This window comes from Triturus cristatus, chromosome 5_2, assembly GCF_964204655.1.
Source record: "Triturus cristatus chromosome 5_2, aTriCri1.1, whole genome shotgun sequence".
NCBI lineage: Eukaryota > Metazoa > Chordata > Amphibia > Caudata > Salamandridae > Triturus > Triturus cristatus.
In genome coordinates, this window is record NC_140588.1 from 136,401,417 (window position 1) to 136,421,937 (window position 20,521).

Below are 20,521 nucleotides of genomic sequence, written 5' to 3' on the forward strand. Positions count from 1 at the left end.
GTGACCTGTAGAAATTTCTCCAGATGGTCAGAAATTGTAATTTTTTAATGTTTAATTTTTTGACTGTAAATGACTATCGCATGTGAATTATCACTTGTGGAACTAAAATAAGTGTGTTTAGAGTCGTTTTAATGCCTGAAATTAGTCATAATAGAAGCTTCTGAGAAGGAGAAAAAGTCTGTAAAAATGGCAATTTTGGTCACAATGAGGCTTTAAAAAGTAGTTATTCAACATGAGGCACAATCCAAATGATATTTTGAATCAATTTTTCTAAAGTCGAAAAAAAAAAAATTCTGATGAAAAACGATGACCCGCGACCTGTCGAAATTTCTCCAGATGGTCAGAAATGGTAATTTTTTAATGTTTAATTTTTTGACTGTAAATGACTATTGCATATGAATTATCACTTTTGGAACTAAAAGAAGTGTGTTTAGAGTCATTTTAATGCCTGAAATTGGTCGAAATAGAAGCTTCTAGTAGGAGAAAAAGTGTGTAAAAATGGCAATTTTGGTCACATTGAGGCTTTAAAAAGTAGTTATTCAACATGAGGCACAATCCAAATGACATTTTGAATCAATTTTTCTAAAGTCCAAAAATCAATTTTCTGATGAAAAACGATGACCCGTGACCTGTTGAACTTTCTCCAGATGGTCAGAAATGGTAATTTTTTAATGTTTAATTTTTTGACTGTAAATGACTATTGCATGTGAATTATCACTTTTGGAACTAAACTAAGTGTGTTTAGAGTCATTTTAATGCCTGAAATTGGTGGAAATAGAAGCTTCTAGTAGGAGAAAAAGTCTGTAAAAATGGCAATATTGGTCACATTGAGGCTTTAAAAAGTAGTTATTCAACATGAGGCACAATCCAAATGACATTTTGAATCAATTTTTCGAAAGTCCAAAAAATCAATTTTCTGATGAAAAACGATGACCCGCGACCTGTCGAAATTTCTCCAGATGGTCAGAAATGGTAATTTTTTAATGGTTCATTTTTTGACTGTAAATGACTATTGCATGTGAATTATCACTTTTGGAACTAAAATAAGTGTGTTTAGAGTCATTTTAATGCCTGAAATTGTTCGAAATAGAAGCTTCTAGTAGGAGAAAAAGTCTGCAAAAATGGCAATTTTGGTCACATTGAGGCTTTAAAAAGTAGTTATTCAACATGAGGCACAATCCAAATGATATTTTGAATCAATTTTTGTAAAGTCCAAAAAATCCATTTTCTGATGAAAAACGATGACCCGTGACCTGTCGAAATTTCTCCAGATGGTCAGAAATGGTAATTTTTTAATGTTTAATTTTTTGACTGTAAATGACTATCTCATGTGAATTATCACTTGTGGAACTAAAATAAGTGTGTTTCGAGTCATTTTAATGCCTGAAGTTGGTCAAAATAGAAGCTTCTAGTAGGAGAAAAAGTGTGTAAAAATGGCAATTTTGGTCACATTTATTCTTTAAAAAGTAGTTATTCAACATGAGGCACAATCCAAATGACATTTTGAATCAATTTTTCTAAAGTCCAAAAAATCCATTTTCTGATGAAAAACGATGACCCGTGACCTGTCGAAATTTCTCCAGATGGTCAGAAATGGTAATTTTTTAATGTTTTATTTTTTGACTGTAAATGACTATTGCATGTGAATTATCACTTTTGGAACTAAAATAAGTGTGTTTAGAGTCATTTTAATGCCTGAAATTGTTCGAAATAGAAGCTTCTAGTAGGAGAAAAAGTCTGCAAAAATGGCAATTTTGATCACATTGAGGCTTTAAAAAGTAGTTATTCAACATGAGGCACAATCCAAATGATATTTTGAATCAATTTTTGTAAAGTCCAAAAAATCCATTTTCTGATGAAAAACGATGACCCGTGACCTGTCGAAATTTCTCCAGATGGTCAGAAATGGTAATTTTTTAATGTTAAATTTTTTGACTGTAAATGACTATTGCATGTGAATTATCACTTTTGGAACTAAAATAAGTGTGTTTAGAGTCATTTTAATGCCTGAAATTGGTCGAAATAGAAGCTTCTCGTAGGAGAAAAAGTCTGTAAAAATGGCAATATTGGACACATTGAGGCTTTAAAAAGTAGTTATTCAACATGAGGCACAATCCAAATGATATTTTGAATCAATTTTTCTAAAGTCCAAAAAATACATTTTCTGATGAAAAACGATGACCAGTGACCTGTCGAAATTTCTCCAGATGGTCAGAAATTGTAATTTTTTAATGTTTAATTTTTTGACTGTAAATGACTATCGCATGTGAATTATCACTTGTGGAACTAAAATAAGTGTGTTTAGAGTCGTTTTAATGCCTGAAATTAGTCATAATAGAAGCTTCTGAGAAGGAGAAAAAGTCTGTAAAAATGGCAATTTTGGTCACAATGAGGCTTTAAAAAGTAGTTATTCAACATGAGGCACAATCCAAATGATATTTTGAATCAATTTTTCTAAAGTCGAAAAAAAAAAAATTCTGATGAAAAACGATGACCCGCGACCTGTCGAAATTTCTCCAGATGGTCAGAAATGGTAATTTTTTAATGTTTAATTTTTTGACTGTAAATGACTATTGCATATGAATTATCACTTTTGGAACTAAAAGAAGTGTGTTTAGAGTCATTTTAATGCCTGAAATTGGTCGAAATAGAAGCTTCTAGTTGGAGAAAAAGTGTGTAAAAATGGCAATTTTGGTCACATTGAGGCTTTAAAAAGTAGTTATTCAACATGAGGCACAATCCAAATGACATTTTGAATCAATTTTTCTAAAGTCCAAAAATCAATTTTCTGATGAAAAACGATGACCCGTGACCTGTTGAACTTTCTCCAGATGGTCAGAAATGGTAATTTTTTAATGTTTAATTTTTTGACTGTAAATGACTATTGCATGTGAATTATCACTTTTGGAACTAAACTAAGTGTGTTTAGAGTCATTTTAATGCCTCAAATTGGTGGAAATAGAAGCTTCTAGTAGGAGAAAAAGTCTGTAAAAATGGCAATATTGGTCACATTGAGGCTTTAAAAAGTAGTTATTCAACATGAGGCACAATCCAAATGACATTTTGAATCAATTTTTCGAAAGTCCAAAAAATCCATTTTCTGATGAAAAACGATGACCCGCGACCTGTTGAAATTTCTCCAGATGGTGAGAAATGGTAATTTTTTAATGGTTCATTTTTTGACTGTAAATGACTATTGCATGTGAATTATCACTTTTGGAAGTAAAATAAGTGTGTTTAGAGTCATTTTAATGCCTGAAATTGTTCGAAATAGAAGCTTCTAGTAGGAGAAAAAGTCTGCAAAAATGGCAATTTTGGTCACATTGAGGCTTTAAAAAGTAGTTATTCAACATGAGGCACAATCCAAATGATATTTTGAATCAATTTTTGTAAAGTCCAAAAAATCCATTTTCTGATGAAAAACGATGACCCGTGACCTGTCGAAATTTCTCCAGATGGTCAGAAATGGTAATTTTTTAATGTTTAATTTTTTGACTGTAAATGACTATCTCATGTGAATTATCACTTGTGGAACTAAAATAAGTGTGTTTCGAGTCATTTTAATGCCTGAAGTTGGTCGAAATAGAAGCTTCTAGTAGGAGAAAAAGTTTGTAAAAATGGCAATTTTGGTCACATCGAGGCTTTAAAAAGTAGTTATTCAACATGAGGCACAATCCAAATGACATTTTGAATCAATTTTTCTAAAGTCCAAAAATCAATTTTCTGATGAAAAACGATGACCCGTGACCTGTTGAACTTTCTCCAGATCATCAGAAATGGTAATTTTTTAATGTTTAATTTTTTGACTGTAAATGACTATTGCATATGAATTATAACTTTTGGAACTAAAAGAAGTGTGTTTAGAGTCATTTTAATGCCTGAAATTGGTCGAAATAGAAGCTTCTAGTAGGAGAAAAAGTGTGTAAAAATGGCAATTTTGGTCACATTGATTCTTTAAAAAGTAGTTATTCAACATGAGGCACAATCCAAATGACATTTTGAATCAATTTTTCTAAAGTCCAAAAAATCCATTTTCTGATGAAAAACGATGACCCGTGACCTGTCGAAATTTCTCCAGATGGTCAGAAATGGTAATTTTTTAATGTTTTATTTTTTGACTGTAAATGACTATTGCATGTGAATTATCACTTTTGGAACTAAAATAAGTGTGTTTAGAGTCATTTTAATGCCTGAAATTGTTCGAAATAGAAGCTTCTAGTAGGAGAAAAAGTCTGCAAAAATGGCAATTTTGGTCACATTGAGGCTTTAAAAAGTAGTTATTCAACATGAGGCACAATCCAAATGACATTTTGAATCAATTTTTCTAAAGTCCAAAAAATCCATTTTCTGATGAAAAACGATGACCCGTGACCTGTCGAAATTTCTCCAGATGGTCAGAAATGGTAATTTTTTAATGTTTTATTTTTTGACTGTAAATGACTATTGCATGTGAATTATCACTTTTGGAACTAAAATAAGTGTGTTTAGAGTCATTTTAATGCCTGAAATTGTTCGAAATAGAAGCTTCTAGTAGGAGAAAAAGTCTGCAAAAATGGCAATTTTGGTCACATTGAGGCTTTAAAAAGTAGTTATTCAACATGAGGCACAATCCAAATGATATTTTGAATCAATTTTTGTAAAGTCCAAAAAATCCATTTTCTGATGAAAAACGATGACCCGTGACCTGCCGAAATTTCTCCAGATCGTCAGAAATGGTAATTTTTTAATGTTAAATTTTTTGACTGTAAATGACTATTGCATGTGAATTATCACTTTTGGAACTAAAATAAGTGTGTTTAGAGTCATTTTAATGCCTGAAATTGGTCGAAATAGAAGCTTCTCGTAGGAGAAAAAGTCTGTAAAAATGGCAATATTGGTCACATTGAGGCTTTAAAAAGTAGTTATTCAACATGAGGCACAATCCAAATGATATTTTGAATCAATTTTTCTAAAGTCCAAAAAATACATTTTCTGATGAAAAACGATGACCAGTGACCTGTCGAAATTTCTCCAGATGGTCAGAAATTGTAATTTTTTAATGTTTAATTTTTTGACTGTAAATGACTATCGCATGTGAATTATCACTTGTGGAACTAAAATAAGTGTGTTTAGAGTCGTTTTAATGCCTGAAATTAGTCATAATAAAAGCTTCTGAGAAGGAGAAAAAGTCTGTAAAAATGGCAATTTTGGTCACAATGAGGCTTTAAAAAGTAGTTATTCAACATGAGGCACAATCCAAATGATATTTTGAATCAATTTTTCTAAAGTCGAAAAAAAAAAAATTCTGATGAAAAACGATGACCCGCGACCTGTCGAAATTTCTCCAGATGGTCAGAAATGGTAATTTTTTAATGTTTAATTTTTTGACTGTAAATGACTATTGCATATGAATTATCACTTTTGGAACTAAAAGAAGTGTGTTTAGAGTCATTTTAATGCCTGAAATTGGTCGAAATAGAAGCTTCTAGTAGGAGAAAAAGTGTGTAAAAATGGCAATTTTGGTCACATTGAGGCTTTAAAAAGTAGTTATTCAACATGAGGCACAATCCAAATGACATTTTGAATCAATTTTTCTAAAGTCCAAAAATCAATTTTCTGATGAAAAACGATGACCCGTGACCTGTTGAACTTTCTCCAGATGGTCAGAAATGGTAATTTTTTAATGTTTAATTTTTTGACTGTAAATGACTATTGCATGTGAATTATCACTTTTGGAACTAAACTAAGTGTGTGTAGAGTCATTTTAATGCCTCAAATTGGTGGAAATAAAAGCTTCTAGTAGGAGAAAAAGTCTGTAAAAATGGCAATATTGGTCACATTGAGGCTTTAAAAAGTAGTTATTCAACATGAGGCACAATCCAAATGACATTTTGAATCAATTTTTCGAAAGTCCAAAAAATCCATTTTCTGATGAAAAACGATGACCCGCGACCTGTCGAAATTTCTCCAGATGGTGAGAAATGGTAATTTTTTAATGGTTCATTTTTTGACTGTAAATGACTATTGCATGTGAATTATCACTTTTGGAAGTAAAATAAGTGTGTTTAGAGTCATTTTAATGCCTGAAATTGTTCGAAATAGAAGCTTCTAGTAGGAGAAAAAGTCTGCAAAAATGGCAATTTTGGTCACATTGAGGCTTTAAAAAGTAGTTATTCAACATGAGGCACAATCCAAATGATATTTTGAATCAATTTTTGTAAAGTCCAAAAAATCCATTTTCTGATGAAAAACGATGACCCGTGACCTGTCGAAATTTCTCCAGATGGTCAGAAATGGTAATTTTTTAATGTTTAATTTTTTGACTGTAAATGACTATCTCATGTGAATTATCACTTGTGGAACTAAAATAAGTGTGTTTCGAGTCATTTTAATGCCTGAAGTTGGTCGAAATAGAAGCTTCTAGTAGGAGAAAAAGTTTGTAAAAATGGCAATTTTGGTCACATCGAGGCTTTAAAAAGTAGTTATTCAACATGAGGCACAATCCAAATGACATTTTGAATCAATTTTTCTAAAGTCCAAAAATCAATTTTCTGATGAAAAACGATGACCCGTGACCTGTTGAACTTTCTCCAGATCATCAGAAATGGTAATTTTTTAATGTTTAATTTTTTGACTGTAAATGACTATTGCATATGAATTATAACTTTTGGAACTAAAAGAAGTGTGTTTAGAGTCATTTTAATGCCTGAAATTGGTCGAAATAGAAGCTTCTAGTAGGAGAAAAAGTGTGTAAAAATGGCAATTTTGGTCACATTGATTCTTTAAAAAGTAGTTATTCAACATGAGGCACAATCCAAATGACATTTTGAATCAATTTTTCTAAAGTCCAAAAAATCCATTTTCTGATGAAAAACGATGACCTGTGACCTGTCGAAATTTCTCCAGATGGTCAGAAATGGTAATTTTTTAATGTTTTATTTTTTGACTGTAAATGACTATTGCATGTGAATTATCACTTTTGGAACTAAAATAAGTGTGTTTAGAGTCATTTTAATGCCTGAAATTGTTCGAAATAGAAGCTTCTAGTAGGAGAAAAAGTCTGCAAAAATGGCAATTTTGGTCACATTGAGGCTTTAAAAAGTAGTTATTCAACATGAGGCACAATCCAAATGATATTTTGAATCAATTTTTGTAAAGTCCAAAAAATCCATTTTCTGATGAAAAACGATGACCCGTGACCTGTCGAAATTTCTCCAGATGGTCAGAAATGGTAATTTTTTAATGTTAAATTTTTTGACTGTAAATGACTATTGCATGTGAATTATCACTTTTGGAACTAAAATAAGTGTGTTTAGAGTCATTTTAATGCCTGAAATTGGTCGAAATAGAAGCTTCTCGTAGGAGAAAAAGTCTGTAAAAATGGCAATATTGGACACATTGAGGCTTTAAAAAGTAGTTATTCAACATGAGGCACAATCCAAATGACATTTTGAATCAATTTTTCTAAAGTCCAAAAAATCCATTTTCTGATGAAAAACGATGACCCGTGACCTGTCGAAATTTCTCCAGATGGTCAGAAATGGTAATTTTTTAATGTTTTATTTTTTGACTGTAAATGACTATTGCATGTGAATTATCACTTTTGGAACTAAAATAAGTGTGTTTAGAGTCATTTTAATGCCTGAAATTGGTCGAAATAGAAGCTTCTAGTAGGAGAAAAAGTCTGCAAAAATGGCAATTTTGGTCACATTGAGGCTTTAAAAAGTAGTTATTCAACATGAGGCACAATCCAAATGATATTTTGAATCAATTTTTGTAAAGTCCAAAAAATCCATTTTCTGATGAAAAACGATGACCCGTGACCTGTCGAAATTTCTCCAGATGGTCAGAAATGGTAATTTTTTAATGTTTAATTTTTTGACTGTAAATGACTATCTCATGTGAATTATCACTTGTGGAACTAAAATAAGTGTGTTTCGAGTCATTTTAATGCCTGAAGTTGGTCAAAATAGAAGCTTCTAGTAGGAGAAAAAGTGTGTAAAAATGGCAATTTTGGTCACATTGATTCTTTAAAAAGTAGTTATTCAACATGAGGCACAATCCAAATGACATTTTGAATCAATTTTTCTAAAGTCCAAAAAATCCATTTTCTGATGAAAAACGATGACCCGTGACCTGTCGAAATTTCTCCAGATGGTCAGAAATGGTAATTTTTTAATGTTTTATTTTTTGACTGTAAATGACTATTGCGTGTGAATTATCACTTTTGGAACTAAAATAAGTGTGTTTAGAGTCATTTTAATGCCTGAAATTGTTCGAAATAGAAGCTTCTAGTAGGAGAAAAAGTCTGCAAAAATGGCAATTTTGATCACATTGAGGCTTTAAAAAGTAGTTATTCAACATGAGGCACAATCCAAATGATATTTTGAATCAATTTTTGTAAAGTCCAAAAAATCCATTTTCTGATGAAAAACGATGACCCGTGACCTGTCGAAATTTCTCCAGATGGTCAGAAATGGTAATTTTTTAATGTTAAATTTTTTGACTGTAAATGACTATTGCATGTGAATTATCACTTTTGGAACTAAAATAAGTGTGTTTAGTCATTTTAATGCCTGAAATTGGTCGAAATAGAAGCTTCTCGTAGGAGAAAAAGTCTGTAAAAATGGCAATATTGGACACATTGAGGCTTTAAAAAGTAGTTATTCAACATGAGGCACAATCCAAATGATATTTTGAATCAATTTTTCTAAAGTCCAAAAAATACATTTTCTGATGAAAAACGATGACCAGTGACCTGTAGAAATTTCTCCAGATGGTCAGAAATTGTAATTTTTTAATGTTTAAGTTTTTTGACTGTAAATGACTATCGCATGTGAATTATCACTTGTGGAACTAAAATAAGTGTGTTTAGAGTCGTTTTAATGCCTGAAATTAGTCATAATAGAAGCTTCTGAGAAGGAGAAAAAGTCTGTAAAAATGGCAATTTTGGTCACAATGAGGCTTTAAAAAGTAGTTATTCAACATGAGGCACAATCCAAATGATATTTTGAATCAATTTTTCTAAAGTCGAAAAAAAAAAAATTCTGATGAAAAACGATAACCCGCGACCTGTCGAAATTTCTCCAGATGGTCAGAAATGGTAATTTTTTAATGTTTAATTTTTTGACTGTAAATGACTATTGCATATGAATTATCACTTTTGGAACTAAAAGAAGTGTGTTTAGAGTCATTTTAATGCCTGAAATTGGTCGAAATAGAAGCTTCTAGTAGGAGAAAAAGTGTGTAAAAATGGCAATTTTGGTCACATTGAGGCTTTAAAAAGTAGTTATTCAACATGAGGCACAATCCAAATGACATTTTGAATCAATTTTTCTAAAGTCCAAAAATCAATTTTCTGATGAAAAACGATGACCCATGACCTGTTGAACTTTCTCCAGATGGTCAGAAATGGTAATTTTTTATTGTTTAATTTTTTGACTGTAAATGACTATTGCATGTGAATTATCACTTTTGGAACTAAACTAAGTGTGTTTAGAGTCATTTTAATGCCTGAAATTTTTCGAAATAGAAGCTTCTAGTAGGAGAAAAAGTCTGCAAAAATGGCAATTTTGATCACATTGAGGCTTTAAAAAGTAGTTATTCAACATGAGGCACAATCCAAATGATATTTTGAATCAATTTTTGTAAAGTCCAAAAAATCCATTTTCTGATGAAAAACGATGACCCGTGACCTGTCGAAATTTCTCCAGATGGTCAGAAATGGTAATTTTTTAATGTTAAATTTTTTGACTGTAAATGACTATTGCATGTGAATTATCACTTTTGGAACTAAAATAAGTGTGTTTAGAGTCATTTTAATGCCTGAAATTGGTCGAAATAGAAGCTTCTCGTAGGAGAAAAAGTCTGTAAAAATGGCAATATTGGACACATTGAGGCTTTAAAAAGTAGTTATTCAACATGAGGCACAATCCAAATGATATTTTGAATCAATTTTTCTAAAGTCCAAAAAATACATTTTCTGATGAAAAACGATGACCAGTGACCTGTCGAAATTTCTCCAGATGGTCAGAAATTGTAATTTTTTAATGTTTAATTTTTTGACTGTAAATGACTATCGCATGTGAATTATCACTTGTGGAACTAAAATAAGTGTGTTTAGAGTCGTTTTAATGCCTGAAATTAGTCATAATAGAAGCTTCTGAGAAGGAGAAAAAGTCTGTAAAAATAGCAATTTTGGTCACAATGAGGCTTTAAAAAGTAGTTATTCAACATGAGGCACAATCCAAATGATATTTTGAATCAATTTTTCTAAAGTCGAAAAAAAAAAAATTCTGATGAAAAACGATGACCCGCGACCTGTCGAAATTTCTCCAGATGGTCAGAAATGGTAATTTTTTAATGTTTAATTTTTTGACTGTAAATGACTATTGCATATGAATTATCACTTTTGGAACTAAAAGAAGTGTGTTTAGAGTCATTTTAATGCCTGAAATTGGTCGAAATAGAAGCTTCTAGTAGGAGAAAAAGTGTGTAAAAATGGCAATTTTGGTCACATTGAGGCTTTAAAAAGTAGTTATTCAACATGAGGCACAATCCAAATGACATTTTGAATCAATTTTTCTAAAGTCCAAAAATCAATTTTCTGATGAAAAACGATGACCCGTGACCTGTTGAACTTTCTCCAGATGGTCAGAAATGGTAATTTTTTAATGTTTAATTTTTTGACTGTAAATGACTATTGCATGTGAATTATCACTTTTGGAACTAAACTAAGTGTGTGTAGAGTCATTTTAATGCCTCAAATTGGTGGAAATAAAAGCTTCTAGTAGGAGAAAAAGTCTGTAAAAATGGCAATATTGGTCACATTGAGGCTTTAAAAAGTAGTTATTCAACATGAGGCACAATCCAAATGACATTTTGAATCAATTTTTCGAAAGTCCAAAAAATCCATTTTCTGATGAAAAACGATGACCCGCGACCTGTCGAAATTTCTCCAGATGGTGAGAAATGGTAATTTTTTAATGGTTCATTTTTTGACTGTAAATGACTATTGCATGTGAATTATCACTTTTGGAAGTAAAATAAGTGTGTTTAGAGTCATTTTAATGCCTGAAATTGTTCGAAATAGAAGCTTCTAGTAGGAGAAAAAGTCTGCAAAAATGGCAATTTTGGTCACATTGAGGCTTTAAAAAGTAGTTATTCAACATGAGGCACAATCCAAATGATATTTTGAATCAATTTTTGTAAAGTCCAAAAAATCCATTTTCTGATGAAAAACGATGACCCGTGACCTGTCGAAATTTCTCCAGATGGTCAGAAATGGTAATTTTTTAATGTTTAATTTTTTGACTGTAAATGACTATCTCATGTGAATTATCACTTGTGGAACTAAAATAAGTGTGTTTCGAGTCATTTTAATGCCTGAAGTTGGTCGAAATAGAAGCTTCTAGTAGGAGAAAAAGTTTGTAAAAATGGCAATTTTGGTCACATCGAGGCTTTAAAAAGTAGTTATTCAACATGAGGCACAATCCAAATGACATTTTGAATCAATTTTTCTAAAGTCCAAAAATCAATTTTCTGATGAAAAACGATGACCCGTGACCTGTTGAACTTTCTCCAGATCATCAGAAATGGTAATTTTTTAATGTTTAATTTTTTGACTGTAAATGACTATTGCATATGAATTATAACTTTTGGAACTAAAAGAAGTGTGTTTAGAGTCATTTTAATGCCTGAAATTGGTCGAAATAGAAGCTTCTAGTAGGAGAAAAAGTGTGTAAAAATGGCAATTTTGGTCACATTGATTCTTTAAAAAGTAGTTATTCAACATGAGGCACAATCCAAATGACATTTTGAATCAATTTTTCTAAAGTCCAAAAAATCCATTTTCTGATGAAAAACGATGACCTGTGACCTGTCGAAATTTCTCCAGATGGTCAGAAATGGTAATTTTTTAATGTTTTATTTTTTGACTGTAAATGACTATTGCATGTGAATTATCACTTTTGGAACTAAAATAAGTGTGTTTAGAGTCATTTTAATGCCTGAAATTGTTCGAAATAGAAGCTTCTAGTAGGAGAAAAAGTCTGCAAAAATGGCAATTTTGGTCACATTGAGGCTTTAAAAAGTAGTTATTCAACATGAGGCACAATCCAAATGACATTTTGAATCAATTTTTCTAAAGTCCAAAAAATCCATTTTCTGATGAAAAACGATGACCCGTGACCTGTCGAAATTTCTCCAGATGGTCAGAAATGGTAATTTTTTAATGTTTTATTTTTTGACTGTAAATGACTATTGCATGTGAATTATCACTTTTGGAACTAAAATAAGTGTGTTTAGAGTCATTTTAATGCCTGAAATTGGTCGAAATAGAAGCTTCTCGTAGGAGAAAAAGTCTGTAAAAATGGCAATATTGGACACATTGAGGCTTTAAAAAGTAGTTATTCAACATGAGGCACAATCCAAATGATATTTTGAATCAATTTTTCTAAAGTCCAAAAAATACATTTTCTGATGAAAAACGATGACCAGTGACCTGTCGAAATTTCTCCAGATGGTCAGAAATTGTAATTTTTTAATGTTTAATTTTTTGACTGTAAATGACTATCGCATGTGAATTATCACTTGTGGAACTAAAATAAGTGTGTTTAGAGTCGTTTTAATGCCTGAAATTAGTCATAATAGAAGCTTCTGAGAAGGAGAAAAAGTCTGTAAAAATGGCAATTTTGGTCACAATGAGGCTTTAAAAAGTAGTTATTCAACATGAGGCACAATCCAAATGATATTTTGAATCAATTTTTCTAAAGTCGAAAAAAAAAAAATTCTGATGAAAAACGATGACCCGCGACCTGTCGAAATTTCTCCAGATGGTCAGAAATGGTAATTTTTTAATGTTTAATTTTTTGACTGTAAATGACTATTGCATATGAATTATCACTTTTGGAACTAAAAGAAGTGTGTTTAGAGTCATTTTAATGCCTGAAATTGGTCGAAATAGAAGCTTCTAGTAGGAGAAAAAGTGTGTAAAAATGGCAATTTTGGTCACATTGAGGCTTTAAAAAGTAGTTATTCAACATGAGGCACAATCCAAATGACATTTTGAATCAATTTTTCTAAAGTCCAAAAATCAATTTTCTGATGAAAAACGATGACCCGTGACCTGTTGAACTTTCTCCAGATGGTCAGAAATGGTAATTTTTTAATGTTTAATTTTTTGACTGTAAATGACTATTGCATGTGAATTATCACTTTTGGAACTAAACTAAGTGTGTTTAGAGTCATTTTAATGCCTCAAATTGGTGGAAATAAAAGCTTCTAGTAGGAGAAAAAGTCTGTAAAAATGGCAATATTGGTCACATTGAGGCTTTAAAAAGTAGTTATTCAACATGAGGCACAATCCAAATGACATTTTGAATCAATTTTTCGAAAGTCCAAAAAATCCATTTTCTGATGAAAAACGATGACCCGCGACCTGTCGAAATTTCTCCAGATGGTGAGAAATGGTAATTTTTTAATGGTTCATTTTTTGACTGTAAATGACTATTGCATGTGAATTATCACTTTTGGAAGTAAAATAAGTGTCTTTAGAGTCATTTTAATGCCTGAAATTGTTCGAAATAGAAGCTTCTAGTAGGAGAAAAAGTCTGCAAAAATGGCAATTTTGGTCACATTGAGGCTTTAAAAAGTAGTTATTCAACATGAGGCACAATCCAAATGATATTTTGAATCAATTTTTGTAAAGTCCAAAAAATCCATTTTCTGATGAAAAACGATGACCCGTGACCTGTCGAAATTTCTCCAGATGGTCAGAAATGGTAATTTTTTAATGTTTAATTTTTTGACTGTAAATGACTATCTCATGTGAATTATCACTTGTGGAACTAAAATAAGTGTGTTTCGAGTCATTTTAATGCCTGAAGTTGGTCGAAATAGAAGCTTCTAGTAGGAGAAAAAGTTTGTAAAAATGGCAATTTTGGTCACATCGAGGCTTTAAAAAGTAGTTATTCAACATGAGGCACAATCCAAATGACATTTTGAATCAATTTTTCTAAAGTCCAAAAAATCCATTTTCTGATGAAAAACGATGACCCGTGACCTGTCGAAATTTCTCCAGATGGTCAGAAATGGTAATTTTTTAATGTTTTATTTTTTGACTGTAAATGACTATTGCATGTGAATTATCACTTTTGGAACTAAAATAAGTGTGTTTAGAGTCATTTTAATGCCTGAAATTGTTCGAAATAGAAGCTTCTAGTAGGAGAAAAAGTCTGCAAAAATGGCAATTTTGGTCACATTGAGGCTTTAAAAAGTAGTTATTCAACATGAGGCACAATCCAAATGATATTTTGAATCAATTTTTGTAAAGTCCAAAAAATCCATTTTCTGATGAAAAACGATGACCCGTGACCTGTCGAAATTTCTCCAGATGGTCAGAAATGGTAATTTTTTAATGTTTAATTTTTTGACTGTAAATGACTATCTCATGTGAATTATCACTTGTGGAACTAAAATAAGTGTGTTTCGAGTCATTTTAATGCCTGAAGTTGGTCAAAATAGAAGCTTCTAGTAGGAGAAAAAGTGTGTAAAAATGGCAATTTTGGTCACATTGATTCTTTAAAAAGTAGTTATTCAACATGAGGCACAATCCAAATGACATTTTGAATCAATTTTTCTAAAGTCCAAAAAATCCATTTTCTGATGAAAAACGATGACCCGTGACCTGTCGAAATTTCTCCAGATGGTCAGAAATGGTAATTTTTTAATGTTTTATTTTTTGACTGTAAATGACTATTGCATGTGAATTATCACTTTTGGAACTAAAATAAGTGTGTTTAGAGTCATTTTAATGCCTGAAATTGTTCGAAATAGAAGCTTCTAGTAGGAGAAAAAGTCTGCAAAAATGGCAATTTTGATCACATTGAGGCTTTAAAAAGTAGTTATTCAACATGAGGCACAATCCAAATGATATTTTGAATCAATTTTTGTAAAGTCCAAAAAATCCATTTTCTGATGAAAAACGATGACCCGTGACCTGTCGAAATTTCTCCAGATGGTCAGAAATGGTAATTTTTTAATGTTAAATTTTTTGACTGTAAATGACTATTGCATGTGAATTATCACTTTTGGAACTAAAATAAGTGTGTTTAGTCATTTTAATGCCTGAAATTGGTCGAAATAGAAGCTTCTCGTAGGAGAAAAAGTCTGTAAAAATGGCAATATTGGACACATTGAGGCTTTAAAAAGTAGTTATTCAACATGAGGCACAATCCAAATGATATTTTGAATCAATTTTTCTAAAGTCCAAAAAATACATTTTCTGATGAAAAACGATGACCAGTGACCTGTAGAAATTTCTCCAGATGGTCAGAAATTGTAATTTTTTAATGTTTAAGTTTTTTGACTGTAAATGACTATCGCATGTGAATTATCACTTGTGGAACTAAAATAAGTGTGTTTAGAGTCGTTTTAATGCCTGAAATTAGTCATAATAGAAGCTTCTGAGAAGGAGAAAAAGTCTGTAAAAATGGCAATTTTGGTCACAATGAGGCTTTAAAAAGTAGTTATTCAACATGAGGCACAATCCAAATGATATTTTGAATCAATTTTTCTAAAGTCGAAAAAAAAAAAATTCTGATGAAAAACGATGACCCGCGACCTGTCGAAATTTCTCCAGATGGTCAGAAATGGTAATTTTTTAATGTTTAATTTTTTGACTGTAAATGACTATTGCATATGAATTATCACTTTTGGAACTAAAAGAAGTGTGTTTAGAGTCATTTTAATGCCTGAAATTGGTCGAAATAGAAGCTTCTAGTAGGAGAAAAAGTGTGTAAAAATGGCAATTTTGGTCACATTGAGGCTTTAAAAAGTAGTTATTCAACATGAGGCACAATCCAAATGACATTTTGAATCAATTTTTCTAAAGTCCAAAAATCAATTTTCTGATGAAAAACGATGACCCGTGACCTGTTGAACTTTCTCCAGATGGTCAGAAATGGTAATTTTTTAATGTTTAATTTTTTGACTGTAAATGACTATTGCATGTGAATTATCACTTTTGGAACTAAACTAAGTGTGTGTAGAGTCATTTTAATGCCTCAAATTGGTGGAAATAAAAGCTTCTAGTAGGAGAAAAAGTCTGTAAAAATGGCAATATTGGTCACATTGAGGCTTTAAAAAGTAGTTATTCAACATGAGGCACAATCCAAATGACATTTTGAATCAATTTTTCGAAAGTCCAAAAAATCCATTTTCTGATGAAAAACGATGACCCGCGACCTGTCGAAATTTCTCCAGATGGTGAGAAATGGTAATTTTTTAATGGTTCATTTTTTGACTGTAAATGACTATTGCATGTGAATTATCACTTTTGGAAGTAAAATAAGTGTGTTTAGAGTCATTTTAATGCCTGAAATTGTTCGAAATAGAAGCTTCTAGTAGGAGAAAAAGTCTGCAAAAATGGCAATTTTGGTCACATTGAGGCTTTAAAAAGTAGTTATTCAACATGAGGCACAATCCAAATGATATTTTGAATCAATTTTTGTAAAGTCCAAAAAATCCATTTTCTGATGAAAAACGATGACCCGTGACCTGTCGAAATTTCTCCAGATGGTCAGAAATGGTAATTTTTTAATGTTTAATTTTTTGACTGTAAATGACTATCTCATGTGAATTATCACTTGTGGAACTAAAATAAGTGTGTTTCGAGTCATTTTAATGCCTGAAGTTGGTCGAAATAGAAGCTTCTAGTAGGAGAAAAAGTTTGTAAAAATGGCAATTTTGGTCACATCGAGGCTTTAAAAAGTAGTTATTCAACATGAGGCACAATCCAAATGACATTTTGAATCAATTTTTCTAAAGTCCAAAAATCAATTTTCTGATGAAAAACGATGACCCGTGACCTGTTGAACTTTCTCCAGATCATCAGAAATGGTAATTTTTTAATGTTTAATTTTTTGACTGTAAATGACTATTGCATATGAATTATAACTTTTGCAACTAAAAGAAGTGTGTTTAGAGTCATTTTAATGCCTGAAATTGGTCGAAATAGAAGCTTCTAGTAGGAGAAAAAGTGTGTAAAAATGGCAATTTTGGTCACATTGATTCTTTAAAAAGTAGTTATTCAACATGAGGCACAATCCAAATGACATTTTGAATCAATTTTTCTAAAGTCCAAAAAATCCATTTTCTGATGAAAAACGATGACCTGTGACCTGTCGAAATTTCTCCAGATGGTCAGAAATGGTAATTTTTTAATGTTTTATTTTTTGACTGTAAATGACTATTGCATGTGAATTATCACTTTTGGAACTAAAATAAGTGTGTTTAGAGTCATTTTAATGCCTGAAATTGTTCGAAATAGAAGCTTCTAGTAGGAGAAAAAGTCTGCAAAAATGGCAATTTTGGACACATTGAGGCTTTAAAAAGTAGTTATTCAACATGAGGCACAATCCAAATGACATTTTGAATCAATTTTTCTAAAGTCCAAAAAATCCATTTTCTGATGAAAAACGATGACCCGTGACCTGTCGAAATTTCTCCAGATGGTCAGAAATGGTAATTTTTTAATGTTTTATTTTTTGACTGTAAATGACTATTGCATGTGAATTATCACTTTTGGAACTAAAATAAGTGTGTTTAGAGTCATTTTAATGCCTGAAATTGGTCGAAATAGAAGCTTCTCGTAGGAGAAAAAGTCTGTAAAAATGGCAATATTGGACACATTGAGGCTTTAAAAAGTAGTTATTCAACATGAGGCACAATCCAAATGATATTTTGAATCAATTTTTCTAAAGTCCAAAAAATACATTTTCTGATGAAAAACGATGACCAGTGACCTGTCGAAATTTCTCCAGATGGTCAGAAATTGTAATTTTTTAATGTTTAATTTTTTGACTGTAAATGACTATCGCATGTGAATTATCACTTGTGGAACTAAAATAAGTGTGTTTAGAGTCGTTTTAATGCCTGAAATTAGTCATAATAGAAGCTTCTGAGAAGGAGAAAAAGTCTGTAAAAATGGCAATTTTGGTCACAATGAGGCTTTAAAAAGTAGTTATTCAACATGAGGCACAATCCAAATGATATTTTGAATCAATTTTTCTAAAGTCGAAAAAAAAAAAATTCTGATGAAAAACGATGACCCGCGACCTGTCGAAATTTCTCCAGATGGTCAGAAATGGTAATTTTTTAATGTTTAATTTTTTGACTGTAAATGACTATTGCATATGAATTATCACTTTTGGAACTAAAAGAAGTGTGTTTAGAGTCATTTTAATGCCTGAAATTGGTCGAAATAGAAGCTTCTAGTAGGAGAAAAAGTGTGTAAAAATGGCAATTTTGGTCACATTGAGGCTTTAAAAAGTAGTTATTCAACATGAGGCACAATCCAAATGACATTTTGAATCAATTTTTCTAAAGTCCAAAAATCAATTTTCTGATGAAAAACGATGACCCGTGACCTGTTGAACTTTCTCCAGATGGTCAGAAATGGTAATTTTTTAATGTTTAATTTTTTGACTGTAAATGACTATTGCATGTGAATTATCACTTTTGGAACTAAACTAAGTGTGTTTAGAGTCATTTTAATGCCTCAAATTGGTGGAAATAAAAGCTTCTAGTAGGAGAAAAAGTCTGTAAAAATGGCAATATTGGTCACATTGAGGCTTTAAAAAGTAGTTATTCAACATGAGGCACAATCCAAATGACATTTTGAATCAATTTTTCGAAAGTCCAAAAAATCCATTTTCTGATGAAAAACGATGACCCGCGACCTGTCGAAATTTCTCCAGATGGTGAGAAATGGTAATTTTTTAATGGTTCATTTTTTGACTGTAAATGACTATTGCATGTGAATTATCACTTTTGGAAGTAAAATAAGTGTGTTTAGAGTCATTTTAATGCCTGAAATTGTTCGAAATAGAAGCTTCTAGTAGGAGAAAAAGTCTGCAAAAATGGCAATTTTGGTCACATTGAGGCTTTAAAAAGTAGTTATTCAACATGAGGCACAATCCAAATGATATTTTGAATCAATTTTTGTAAAGTCCAAAAAATCCATTTTCTGATGAAAAACGATGACCCGTGACCTGTCGAAATTTCTCCAGATGGTCAGAAATGGTAATTTTTTAATGTTTAATTTTTTGACTGTAAATGACTATCTCATGTGAATTATCACTTGTGGAACTAAAATAAGTGTGTTTCGAGTCATTTTAATGCCTGAAGTTGGTCGAAATAGAAGCTTCTAGTAGGAGAAAAAGTTTGTAAAAATGGCAATTTTGGTCACATCGAGGCTTTAAAAAGTAGTTATTCAACATGAGGCACAATCCAAATGACATTTTGAATCAATTTTTCTAAAGTCCAAAAATCAATTTTCTGATGAAAAACGATGACCCGTGACCTGTTGAACTTTCTCCAGATCATCAGAAATGGTAATTTTTTAATGTTTAATTTTTTGACTGTAAATGACTATTGCATATGAATTATAACTTTTGGAACTAAAAGAAGTGTGTTTAGAGTCATTTTAATGCCTGAAATTGGTCGAAATAGAAGCTTCTAGTAGGAGAAAAAGTGTGTAAAAATGGCAATTTTGGTCACATTGATTCTTTAAAAAGTAGTTATTCAACATGAGGCACAATCCAAATGACATTTTGAATCAATTTTTCTAAAGTCCAAAAAATCCATTTTCTGATGAAAAACGATGACCTGTGACCTGTCGAAATTTCTCCAGATGGTCAGAAATGGTAATTTTTTAATGTTTTATTTTTTGACTGTAAATGACTATTGCATGTGAATTATCACTTTTGGAACTAAAATAAGTGTGTTTAGAGTCATTTTAATGCCTGAAATTGTTCGAAATAGAAGCTTCTAGTAGGAGAAAAAGTCTGCAAAAATGGCAATTTTGGTCACATTGAGGCTTTAAAAAGTAGTTATTCAACATGAGGCACAATCCAAATGACATTTTGAATCAATTTTTCTAAAGTCCAAAAAATCCATTTTCTGATGAAAAACGATGACCCGTGACCTGTCGAAATTTCTCCAGATGGTCAGAAATGGTAATTTTTTAATGTTTTATTTTTTGACTGTAAATGACTATTGCATGTGAATTATCACTTTTGGAACTAAAATAAGTGTGTTTAGAGTCATTTTAATGCCTGAAATTGTTCGAAATAGAAGCTTCTAGTAGGAGAAAAAGTCTGCAAAAATGGCAATTTTGGTCACATTGAGGCTTTAAAAAGTAGTTATTCAACATGAGGCACAATCCAAATGATATTTTGAATCAATTTTTGTAAAGTCCAAAAAATCCATTTTCTGATGAAAAACGATGACCCGTGACCTGTCGAAATTTCTCCAGATCGTCAGAAATGGTAATTTTTTAATGTTAAATTTTTTGACTGTAAATGACTATTGCATGTGAATTATCACTTTTGGAACTAAAATAAGTGTGTTTAGAGTCATTTTAATGCCTGAAATTGGTCGAAATAGAAGCTTCTCGTAGGAGAAAACGTCTGTAAAAATGGCAATATTGGTCACATTGAGGCTTTAAAAAGTAGTTATTCAACATGAGGCACAATCCAAA